The sequence below is a fragment of the Panthera pardus genome, unplaced genomic scaffold (assembly GCF_024362965.1).
Source record: "Panthera pardus isolate Hobbes unplaced genomic scaffold, ASM2436296v1 HiC_scaffold_10, whole genome shotgun sequence".
In the NCBI taxonomy this organism is placed as follows: Eukaryota; Metazoa; Chordata; class Mammalia; order Carnivora; family Felidae; genus Panthera; species Panthera pardus.
The window spans coordinates 54,399,415-54,412,968 of NW_026526655.1; positions in this window are offsets into that span (position 1 = coordinate 54,399,415).

The window sequence follows — 13,554 nt, forward strand, 5'->3', positions numbered from 1 at the left end:
ACAATAGATAACAAGAGTCGGCAAGGATGTGGAAAAAAGGGAATCCTTGTGCACTGTTGGTGGGAATTCAAATTAATGCAGCCACTATGAAAAACAAGATGGAAGTTTCTTTAAACATTAAAAATAGAACTACCATATGATCCAGGAATCCCACCTCTGGGTATATATCCAAAGGAAATGTATCTTTAAAGAGATGACTGCACTCCCATGTTTACTGCAGCATTTTTCACAATAGCCAAGCTATGAAAACAACTGAAGTGTCTGTCAATGAATTAATGGTTTAAAGAAGTGATATGTGTACAATGGAAAATCATTCAGCCATAAGAAAGAAGGAAATCCTGCCATTTGCGACAACATGGTTGGACCTTGAGGGCATTATGCTAAGTGGAGTAAGTCAGAAAAAGACAAATACTGTATGACCTCTCTTAAATGTAGAATCTAAAAAAAGCCAAACTCATAGGAACAGAATAGAATGGTGGTTCCCAGGGGCTGGAAGATTGGAGTAATGGGGAAATTTTCGTCAGAGTACCAACTTCCAATTAGAAGATAAGTTGTGGGGATCTAATGCACAGTGTGGTAATTATTGTTAACAATGTTGTATGGTACACTTGAAAGTTGCTAAGAGAGTTCACCTTAAATATCTTCACTGCAAAAAAGAAATGGTAATTATATGAAGTGATGGAGGTGCTAGCTAATGCTACAGTGGTAATTATTTTGCAATCAGCACATTGTACACCTTAAACTACACATGTTATATGTCTCAATAAGGTTGAAAAAAAATAAATAGTTGGAATACTAATATTTCTAAGTCTAAAGTTTGTGATATCTCAATGTATCTTCAAATATCTCCACAAGAATTTAAATATTTTTTATTTTTATTACTATTATTTTTTAATGTTTATCATTTTTGAGAGAGAGCATGAGCGGGGGAGATACAGAGAGACACAGAATCTGAAACAGGCTCCAGGCTCTGAGCTGTCAGCACAGAACCTGACGCAGGGCTTGAACTCCAGCACAGGTGTGACCTGAGCCAAAGTCGGACACTTAACCAACTGAAACACCCAGGCACTCCAGGAATTTAAATATTTTTTAAAATACCTTAAAATACCTGATTAATGTTACAACACAGTTTAGTACCTGATATACCATTGGCAAGAAGGGGTAGTAATGGGTTAGTAATTTCACAGATTAAACCACAGAGGGTAGTATCTTTTTTTTTTTTAATTTTAATTTTTTATTTTTTAAAATTTACATCCAAATTAGTTAGCATATAGTGCAACAATGATTTCAGGAGTAGATTCCTTAGCCATTTAGCCCATTCCCCCCTCCCACAACCCCTCCAGTAACCCTCAGTTCTCCATATTTATAAGTCTTTTCTGTTTTGTACCCCTCCAGGGTACAAGGGGTAAGATCCCCTTACCCATTTAGCCCATTCCCCCCTCCCACAACCCCTCCAGTAACCCTCAGTTCTCCATATTTATAAGTCTTTTCTGTTTTGTACCCCTCCCTGTTTTTATATTATTTTTGTTTCCCTTCCCTTATGTTCATCTGTTTTGTCTCTTAAAGTCCTCAGATGAGTGAAGTCATCTGATTTTTGTCTTTCTCTAATTTCACTTAGCATAATACCCTCCAGTTCCATCCACATAGTTGCAAATGGCAAGATTTCTTTCTTTTTGATTGCCGAGTAATACTCCATTGTACATATATATACCACATCTTCTTTATCCATTCATCCATCGATGGACATTTGGGCTCTTTCCATACTTTGGCAATTGTTGATAGTGCTGCTATAAACATGGAGGTGCATGTGTCCCTTCGCAACAGCACACCTGTATCCTGTGGATAAATGCCTAGTAGTGCAATTGCTGGGTCAGGGTAGTTCTCTTTTTAGTTTTTTGAGGAACCTCCATACTGTTTTCTAGAGTGGCTGAACCAGCTTGCATTCCCAACAGAGGGTAGTATCTTAAAGATTGGAAATTATTACATTAAAGTATGAATTAAAGAAGTAGTGGAAAGGTGAAGGTTAGTGGACTCATGTCTTTGGGGAGTCACCCAATGTTTAAACATGGTCCTATACACCTCTACATTTTATCTGTATTAATTTTTTTAATGTTTATTTTTGAGACAGAACGTGAGTGGGGGAGGGGCAGAGAGAGAGAGGGAGACACAGAATCTGAAGCACGCTCCAGGCTCCGAGCTGTCAGCACAAAGCCTGATGCAGGGCTTGAACTCACTAACCATGAGATTATGACCTAAGCCAAAGTCAGACGCTTAACCAACTGAGCCACCCAGGCATCCCTACATTTTATCTGTATTAAATATACCTGTATTGAAGGTCTGCTCCTTAGAAAACCAATACAAAAGCTAATACTCAATTTCAGAAAGTAGAGGGGATTAAAAAATCATGACTGCTTAAATGAGGACAATTCTACTAGTTAAAGACCTTCATTTTTGGTACAGGCTAATGTTGCCGTACATATCAAAAACCCATGTATCTTCCTTTTTCCTAAGAATGCAGAATATTTAAGCAATAATGTTTATCAGATTTAGAGGGGAAATTTACATTTTAAAAATAATTTTAAGTCTTTTCAATAGTAGATTGTTTTCTCTCTTCATGTAATTATAGTCACCCTTGATTATTCATAATCTGTGTTCATCACCTTGAAGACTCTTTTGTCTTTTTATTTCCTTTACTGTGTATTCCACTTCATTTAATCTTTTATCCTCTGCAAACTGTTTTCTAATTCACTTTTCTAATTTTTAAGAACAGTGCAAAAATTCTCTAAGCTCTTTTGTGCCTATTGCATTATTCTTTGTATTACTCTTCCCCTCAAAAAGTAATCAGACTATCAAACTATAACCTCTTTTTACTTGCGAAATTACATCCATTTTCTTTAAAATTAAGATAAAGTCAGGCCAGGCATCCTCATTCATCCTTATCCTCTCCAAATTTAATTTAACAGATATTTCTTACTGCTTGTGGATAAACCAGAAAGTGCTGAAGAAGCAATAATCCATAGAGAAAATCTACTCCAAGGAGCATACGCAATCAAATTTCTTGTATATGAGTGGGGATTATTCACCATTCAATATATCCACATCACTAAGCGTTCTAATATTCATTGCTCGTTAATCTGATTTGTTCTGCTGAATCTCTTCATTTGAAGTTCACACCTATCTATCCTTAAAGAGTAAATTTCCTTTACTTCTGATCTTATGATTTTACATCAAATTCAAGCCATTCAGTTCTAAGCTCATGTACATGACCAATGGAGAGATGCCTCATGGTAAATCTACTTTATTAAGAAAAAGAAGAAGAGGAAGAGGAGGAAGAAGAAGACCAAGGAGAAGACAAAGGAGAAGGAGAAAAGAGAAAAGAAAGAAAAGACAGGAAAATAAGGCTGGGTACAAATCCATGAGTTTCTTTAGGTACAAAAAGAAACGTTTTAGGACATACAAGTCCGTTGTTAGCTTTTTGTACATTAAAGCCTTACACTTGCCCCTCTGTTCTGATTTCCAGTTCCTCCCAGAACAAAAAAAATAACCTTTTTAAAGCTATTCAATAAACACTTCCTAGGCAATTTTAAGGTTTCTTGAAATTACCTATCTCTGAAAAGTAAACTAACAGCTCTTCAAAATTATGTTAAATTTAAAATTAATGAATAATGGTGAAAAACAATGTCATCTTACATATTAAATATATCTGTATTAAAATATATATCAATATAAATATAAAATATAAATGAAATAAATATATATGGTATATAAATTTATCTGTAAATATATATTATATATAAATATTTATAAATAAACATTATATAAATAATCCAATGCAACAGCAAGTAAAAATAGATTAAATATTCAACATAAAGGCCAATTTCAAAATGAATGCTAAATATAGCTATTTCCTTTCTCCGTGGATTTGTTTTCTCTTAAATACCAGCGAGGTACATGGAAAAAAATGAAAATGCAAGAAAGTCATTTAAAATATTTATATTTAAACTTACCTGTATAAAGTATGGGGAAATCAGGAAGATAGAATTAGGAATCTGAGAAGGTAAAACTCCATAAAATAGGGGCGCCTGGGTGGTTCAGTTGGTTGAGTGTCTGACTTTGGCTCAGGTCATGATCTCAGGGTTCCTGGGTTCCAGCCCCATGTCATGATCTCAACAATTTGTGGGTTCAAGCCCTGCGTGGGGCTCTGTACGGACAGCTCAGGGCCTGGCGCCTGCTTTGGATTCTGTGTCTCCCTCTCTCTCTGCTCCTCCCCTGCTCACACTCTGTCTCTCTCTCAAAAATAAATAAAGATTAAAAAAAATTTTAAAGTCCATAAAACAGATTTTAAACATTTTTTTTATTTTTTATTTTTTTATATTTATTTATTTTTGAGAGACAGAGAGAGACAGAATACAAGTGGGGGAAGAGCAGAGAGAGAATGAGACACAGAATCCGAAGCAGGCTCCAGGCTCTGAGCTGTCAGCACAGAGCCCGATGCAGGGCTCAAATTCACCAACCGCGAGATCATGACCTGAGCTGAAGTCAGATGCTCAACTGACTGAGCCACCCAGACGCCCCTAAGCAGACCTTTGAACAGCAGATGCTTCAATGTATAATTTGTGAAATGCCTATAAAATTACTAAACAATCCTATAGTGAATGTTACTAGGAGAATTGATTTCCATTCTTCTATATGTAAAATCCTTGATAATGTGACTTCATTTTAACAACAAACAAACAAAAAATAAAATAAAAATAGGAAGAACTCTGACACAATCCCAAAGCAGTATTATTACGATCTTAATTTACATTCATGTATAAAAAACTATTCTGTATTATGATTTCTCACATTGATTTGGGAAGTTCTTTAACAGGGTTCTTGTCACTTCCAGGACATTAGGCTTGGTATATTTTCTATGTTATAAAGGCTTCTTGTCAGAGTGCTTCATGTATGTATTTTATCTTTAGTTTTCTAATGGGGAGAACTGAGAACACTCTGAGATGACGTTCGGTATGTCTTGGTGTAGGGTTCTGACTCAGAGCTCTGTCTAGGAAGTGCTCAACTGTGTGAACTTGCTGAATGAAGGGTGTGTGTGCCCTCCAAATGAATAATGTTTGACTTCACATTAGGATAAAAGAGCTTCCTCTCTGCGGTACTGGAGCAAAAGACAAAGAGGGAAGTGGCTGGGCTGTGGACTGACTTGACTCATCAACTTGAATAAAGCCACTGAATTTCTTCTCCCTTAATCCTCCAACTCCTGTGACAGAAATAATAATCCTGTATTAACTGGAGTATAAGGTTGCTGAGGGTCCCAGCCAGATTCAGTGGTTACTCATTTTACAAATCTAAAAGTATTTGGTGAGGATGGTGCTAATATAGGAAATCAGGGCCTGTGCACAGCAGGTGCTCAGCAAACATTTTGTGGTGAGGTCATCAGCTCACCCTGATAGCAGGAGCTTAAAGCAGGGACATGCCAGAAGCAGAATCCAAACTCTACATAGAGTAAATTGACTTTGCTTTTGAAGTTCTTCCTTTGTGAGTGTGGAATTTGTGATAGGAAACTGGTTTGCTTAGGGTGGTGTTAGTTGTGTGGGGTGGGGCACAAATGAGCTGCTACTTTTGTTTCCATGTTTGATTTCCAGGTTTCTGTGAGTTTCTCTCATCTTGTTTCCTGTTTTCCCTAAAACCCCTAGGATATGAGTATCTTTTTTCCTGCAGGTGTTAGTAACTTTATCCTTCCAGACATTCTCCGCAATCATTGCCTTTCATGTTGGGTTCGATGACTTGGGTGAGTGATGCATTAACAAAAATGAAGATTCTCATAACAAGTGACCTCTGTGTGAACACTGGTATGAGGCATTCTCACTTGGAGTGAGGATGCAGATCTAAAAGTCCATACAGTAAATTTTTAGAAACTCAGGCCTTAAAAAATATAATCTACAGTAGAATTTTGTTAAAACTGGCTTTGTCATTAAACTGATGCCAATAAACTGTTAGTAAATTATGAAACATCATCCCATATAACTGAGAAAGTCCATTGTAATACTACTTAAAAGAGCCTTATTTTATATAACATACGTGGAATGCCTGGATGGCTCAGTCAGTTAAGCGACCCACTCTTGATTTTGGCTCGGGTCATGATCTCATGTTTTGTGAGATCAAGCCCTGAGTGGAGTTCTGTGCTAATAGCACAGAGCCTGCTTGGGATTCTCTCTCTCTCTCCCTCTCTCTCTGCCCCTCCCCTGCTCATGCTCACTCTCTCTCTCTCTCAAAATAAAAAATAAACATTAAAAAATTATATATAATATACATATCTGCACACATATGCATATTATTATTACACAAATGCAATATATACATATTTACATTTGTCTCTTTATATCTTTATGTTTCTTACTAAAACCTCATGTTTTAAAACGACACATTTCCTCCTTTTACCTCTTTATATACTTCCTGCTAGAATCCATGGCTAATACCATCCTTTGTAGGATATCTGATTTTTATGTCCTTGGGTTTTACATTATATGATTTTTCCTTCCTTGGCAAAAACTCTTGCTGCGTGGAGAAGTGACAGTTTCCCCTCAGTGTCAGTGCTGGCTTCCCAAGCAGTTGGAAGACCTTCTGCTCTTTAGGTCTCCCTGGGGATTACTCTGGGATGGAAATTCTCAGCCTCAACTAGAGTTTAGTAACAGTTGGGAAAAACAAAAGAAATTTAAATTTCCAAAATCAAATTGACTAAGACTCCTATCTTCTCATATAACCAACCACCCACTGTTCTGAAGGGTAACTCTTAGGACACTTCATTATGTTAAAGGGAACTCTATCAGACAGTGAACCCTGCTACATCAAAGCCTAAGAGCACAGCTCAACACAGGTAGGAAGTCTTGTGACTTAAAATTTAAAAAATAAACACTGCACATGAAAGTTTTTCAATGATCTTTTTTAACTTTTTCTGGTTTGAAATATTATACACAGATCTCTCATTCAGAAAGGAGTTTTCCCAAATCAGTAATAGTCACATGGTTACTGTTCATTTTAATTGGAGTCTACACATATATTTGACAGTTTTCCAGGTCATACGTTTCTCTCAATAGAGAATTTTCAAGAAAAGATGTACACAAATAGTGATATTTTGCACACCATCTTTGGTATACAGTTACTTAAAATTATAATAAACACAAGTCACCTTTGATCTTTTGACCAAATTAAGTATTCTTTGGATTTGCCTGAGTTTTGTTTTATTTTCCATTACTATTCATAGATAGGAAATTTGCTGGATACAGAAGTTGCTTGTTTATAATTATTCTTCCAGGTCTTACAGAAAAGCTAAGGATTTGTATGTCATTAAATATGTTTAGTAACACAATCTTTGGAAGTCCATTTACAGAAAGAATAAAACTGTCAAAAGGAGACATGATATTTTGGATATGTTATTCTTCTTAAGTGAAACTTAATATCACCATAAAGAAGTATCCCAAAGGAGCATTGTGTTGGTATTTGTGTGTTGGGTACTAAGGAGTTCATCCTACAGTCTTTTCTCCACAAAGAGTGTTTTTTGTTTTTGTTTCTTTTTTTTTTTAACAATGTTATGTCAAACGATGTCATTCCTTGGACGAAAACCCTGCAACACTGCCCCATCTCACTCAGAATGAAATCCAAAGTCCTTACTTCAGCTTAATAGCAGGGTAGCCACATAATTTATCATCCAAATAGGACTCTTACAAGTGAAAGGGCCTTAAGAGTAATTATGCCAGGGCAACAGATGTAAACCATGATTACCCCAAGCAAACCAGGATATAGAGGCACCTACATAGAGGACCCTAGATGAACTAGGCACCACTAACTCTAGGGCTCATGTTCCATCAGACTCCTTTTCTCTCAAGACACAGCTCCAGCTACCCTGACCTACACTGGGTGCTTTTTAAATATAACCTAATCATGCCCCAGCTACCTGGAATGTTCTTCCCTGAGATATCTGCATGTCTTGCCCTTTTTAATTTAATCCTGGTCTCTAACCAAATCTCATCTATTAGTGACACCTTTCCTGACTCCTTCCTAAAATAGTATCCCTCTTCTCCTGTTCACTCTCTCCTCCTTACCTTGCCTTATTTTTTTTCCTTAACATTTATTACATCCTAACATAATTATATATGTACTTCTTGTTCCCTATTTGATTATGTCTCTTCCACCAAAAGGCAACTCCATCAGTGAATAAACCTTGTTTTGTGTATTGCTGTGTGCCTGGCATCTAGAATAGTGCCTGACACTTAGTAGGTATTTAACCATACTCAATGAATGAACAAGTGAATACATGCATAGAAGAATAAGCTGATGGCTAGAATGGAGGCTGTTTTAAGAGGAAAGAGCAACTTCCATTTACTTATGAATGGCAATTAAGCGAGAATGCTTGTAATCTAAAATAAATGAGAGATAACAGGAGAAGTATTAAATAATATAAAGAATGACTTAGGAAAAATTTTGGCTAAAGTGAATGATAAAGATGAATTCTAGAAATGATGACTCACTGAAATGCTTTTACCATCTGATTATAGTAAAATAATTTCCTCCCTGGTAATGCATATTTTGTGTCTTTCTAATATATTTAATCCATTTGGGTTGTTAAGCATGTGTTTTAATTCACCTTAATTTTAAAAATTTGTTTCAAATTTTTTGGCGGTTGCTAGATTTAGGATATCCCTTAACAGATATTGTTCATCTTAGAAATAATCACATATGCCTATCAGAATACCACCTATGTGCCAGACATTGTTTTAAGTGTTTTTACAAATATTATCCTATTTTATCCTCCTTCAAAAAATATATGATGTAGGTATTCCCATCATCCCCAATTTGCAGTAAGGAAATAGGCACGGGGAGATTAAGGCAGTGGGACTTCAGAACCCATGCTCCTAACTCATTGCCTTTGCTATATTGGGTGATTTATTTTGTTGTTGTTGTTTTGTGACAACTATCAGTTTATTATTCCTGTTAGTCTCTATATTCTAATAGAAATACCCTGAACGTATCCCTCGATTTTTCTGGAAAATTCTAAATATGTGATTCAGTCTACTTAAACTACTACTAGTTGTTGTTCCCCTAGTTTTTATCACAGTGTATTTTTATCTGGGTTGCTTATTTTATTGGTTATGATCCATATTTTCTTCCTGGAATATCACTTTTTCAAGGTTAGGGACCTGTGTTTCGCTCACTGCTGTATTTCTAATGCCTAAGTGATTGGCATAGAGCAAATGCTAATAACTGTTGGTTGCATGAATAAATACTGACTTAATTAAAAGTAACTTTTTGTTTTATATAATGTGATTCAGTCAATCAACCAGTATTTATAAGCACCAATTCTGTGCCTAGTGTTGAGCTCTGTATATGGCACTTGCTAAATACCAGGTCCTCTTCCAAGCACTCTAGGTAAACAACTCTTAATCTTTACAATAATCCTATGAGGTGGTCTGAAAAGATCCTCCAAAATGTTAAGACATGGCTCCTTTCCATACGGAGCTTCAAATCTAGTTGAGAAATAATACTAATGGAAATGAAATAGTTAGAAACAAAGCAAATGTGTAATATAAATATATAATTATTAAATTTTGAGAACAGTCTTATTTTAAAAAAGAGGAATATAAAGGCAGTTATTTCAACTTTTAAAAGGAGTTGGTACTTCATTTTGGTTCTAAGTGGATAGAAGAAGGGAAGAAGGGGATAATACTCCTGCATAGAACAACTGAATTATAATAATGGTGTATGTCATTGGGCAGGTAGAAGGGGCCAGGACATATATAGCTTTGAAACCCAGGCAGAAAATTTTGAACAAGAAGTGGTGAGTATCAGTAAATCAGTGTGTATGTGTGATTTATAAAGTCAGGAAAATAAGTCTTCCAGTCTTATTAGTGGATTAAATAGAATAAAGAGCATATAGCACTTGTCCAGTTTGTGCCATATAGTTAACTATCACTAAATGGTAGCTATTATTACTGCTAACAATAATAGTAGCAGAGGAAGTTTTGCCTTGAATTTTTAAACTGGATAAATAGACTCATTCTATTTTATTTATGTCAGGTCTATCTAATTTGTCTTTACAAAGTTTAAGTATTGATAGTATTAATTAAGACAAACACCTGCAATTCTCTATGAAGAAATGAGCAGACCTCACATATACTCCAACAAAGAAAATATGTTTAAAAATTTTATTTTATTTTTTAAAAATTTTTAATGTTTATTTTATTTTGAGAGAGAGAGAGAGAAAGAGAGAGAGAAAGAGAGAGAGAGACATAGAATCTGCAGCAGGCTCCAGGCTCTGAGCTGTCAGCATAGAGCCCAACGTAGGGCTCAAACTCATGAACTGGAGATCATGACCTGAGCCGAAGTCAGATGCTTAACCCGACTGAGCCACCCAGGCACTCCAAGAAAATATGTTTAAAAAAAATTTTTTTTAATGTTTATTTATTTTTGAGACAGAGAGAGACAGAGCATGAGCAGGGGAGGGGCAGAGAGAGAAGGAAACACAGAATCTGAAGCAGGCTCCAGGCTCTGAGCAGTCAGCACAGAGCCCGACGCGGGGCTCGAACTCCCAGACCGTGAGATCATGACCTGAACCGAAGTCAGACGCTTAACCAACTGAGCCACCCAGGCACCCCAAAAATATGTTTTTAATGTGATATCTATAGACAAAAGTAAAATGTAATCACATGATCAAGTTTTCAACTACTAGCTACCTATATAGCTACCTATATTTTATTAAAATGTGCTATATACCACCATGGAAAATAATGTGATGTTTCCTCACATTTAAGAAATTAAAAATAGAATTACTATATAATATGGCAATTCCATTTCTGGGTATACACCCAAAAGAATTGAAAGCAGGATCTCAAAGAGATAATGTGTACACCCATATTCATAATATAGAAGCAACACAAGTGTCCACAGATGGATGAATGAATATAAAATGTGGTGTATACACACACACACACACACACACACACACACACACACACACGATGGAGTATTATTCAACCTTAAAAAGGAATGAAATTCTGACAGATACTGCAACATGGATGAACCTTGAAAACATTACTCTAAATGTAATAAGCCAGCTGCAAATACTGTATGATTCCACTTCTGTGAAGTATTTAGAATAGTCAAAATCATAGAGACAGAAAGCAGAATGGTGGTTGCCAGGGGATTGGGAGAGGAGGGAATGGAGAACTATTGTTTAACAGGTGTAGATTTTCAGTTTTACAAGATTAAAATAGTTATGGGGATAGGTAAGTGTAATGGTTGCACAACATAGTGAATGTATTTAATGTCTCTGAACTGAACACTTAAAAATAGTTGAAATGGTAAATTTCATGTTATGTGTATTTTACCATAATAAAAAATATTGGGGGAAAAAAGTGCTATTTGTAACTCTTTAGAATCCAGTTATAGCCCATGGAAGATGGGCTTGATAAACCCCATGGAAGATGCTTCACTAAAATTCAGCTAGTATAAAAACAGGCATTTCCCAGAGGGATAAACAGAGACAGAATAATAACCCCTGAAATATCCTCCATAAACTTCAAAGGATATGAGAATGCCTGTAAGGTTTTTTGTTTTGGTTTGGTTTTGGGGTTTGTTTTTGGTTTTTGTGTGTGTATGTGTTTTTTTTTGTTTTGTTTTGTTTTTTTTTGTTTGTTTTTTTGTTTTTTTTTGTGATGATAGGGGAGGTGGAGTATAAAAAAACTGTATCTCAAAAAGCTTTTTTTTTTAAAAAAAAACTAATTATAGTGTACCAGTTTCTGTAGTACAATATATTTTATACCAACTATTCTCTAAACTGTTTCCCAGTGTTAATGGTGCAAGTTATAATTAAATATCATGCTAGATGAAGAAACATAGGTCAAGGTTCAAAACTAGCTAGGTATGGATGGACCTTCTGTAAAAGGGGAAAGGACTAAAAAGTCAAAAAGGAAGAAAATAGAAAGCAAGGGACAGAGAGAAAAAAGTGATTAAAGTCTTCTAAAGGTTTTAAAGCCAAGAATTCGAATTTGAAAATATTAGTCAAAAATCACCTAAATTCATGCATGCAGTTTGCGTTATTTTTCATGTCTCCTAACATAGAAAACAATTTCTGTATGCAACACCCCAGGCCTGTTCCATCTACCTAACAAAGGTCATCTGTACATAAAAAGGCAAAAGTACTACCTTTGCTGCTGAAGGGCTGGATTAATCTTTTAATAAAGTCTTAAATATTTCTAATTCCCTTTGTCCTTAAACTGGAATTAATCAGACTTGAAGCCATGTTTTCTGTCCTTTTTGTCTCTCTTCTCCTTTGCCTTGGTGTGGGCCAGCGGTGCCACACATTCCACCCTGCCGTCCACACCCGTTACACAATCCTCCATCTGAAGTGGGGCTTTATGGACATAACCACTCTTTTCCCAGCCACAGTCTTTGCAGCCTGCTGACAAAAGGTCTCTCTGCCTCCTGAGGGTCTGTATGCAACTATGACACACTGAGTTTCTAACAAGAAGATTAACTTGGAGTAAAAGTGCACTGTGTATTTTGGGTGCAGGTCACTGTTTGCTGTTCTGGCTGACAATGTACACAGTGATTTAAGCAATGCTCCTTTGGGCATTTTAATTTAGGGTGTGGATATTATGTGATACAGTTGTCAACTCTTGGTTTTTCTTGAGGGCAATTAGTGGAAAACTGGTTTTTCTCTGTTTGTTTTGGTTTGTTTGGACTATCTGCTCAAGTGGAAGGAACCTGCCTTTGACACTGAGGCAAACTCAACAAAGAGTTCAGGTTGGTTCTCCATCTCTGCCGTGAAATGAAATCATTTATATTTTCGACATCATGGCATCTCTTGGTATCTACTCTCCCAAGCTTGTTCCAGCTGCACCCTTCATGGTGTCAGACAAATTTGTGGATCCCAGCACCTGGGATCCAGGCGTGGTTTCCGTTTTGCTGGCCAGCAGGCAGATGCTGAGACCAGAGACCTGGGTCATGGCTACATAATTGCAGAGCAGCCATGACACGTCCTGAGAAACAAAAATAACTGCTGAACACCAAAGTATATGTGAAAGCACTTCCCCACTTTGACTCAAGAATATTATCACGAACCTTAACAAAACAAAGCAATGGCTCTGAGTCAGTCTTCTCAACATTAGGCCTGAACCTGAGCATGCTTTTGAAATGAGCTAAAGGTTTAAACAGTGAGCAGACTCTGTTTCACTCTGTTTATTGCTACATCCTCCATTCTGGCTTTGTCCCAGAGATTTCCAATGGCTCTAGCGGCTTTGGAGTCAGTATCTCTGATGTATTCGCATCTGACCTCTGACCTAAACTTCAGTGTTATTTTCAGCTGTTCTTTGACAGGGAATCCAACAGCTGCTGTTTAATACCACAGACAACTTGTGGCACACGCTGGGTTTCTAGCAATAGGATTAATCTGCTGATCTTAGCTCTGATTTGAAGCTGCATAGGTGGTGGGGGGAGAATGAAAACCAAACCTGAAAGTATGTTGTTATCCTTTTTAAAAAAAAAAATTTTGTACAATATACA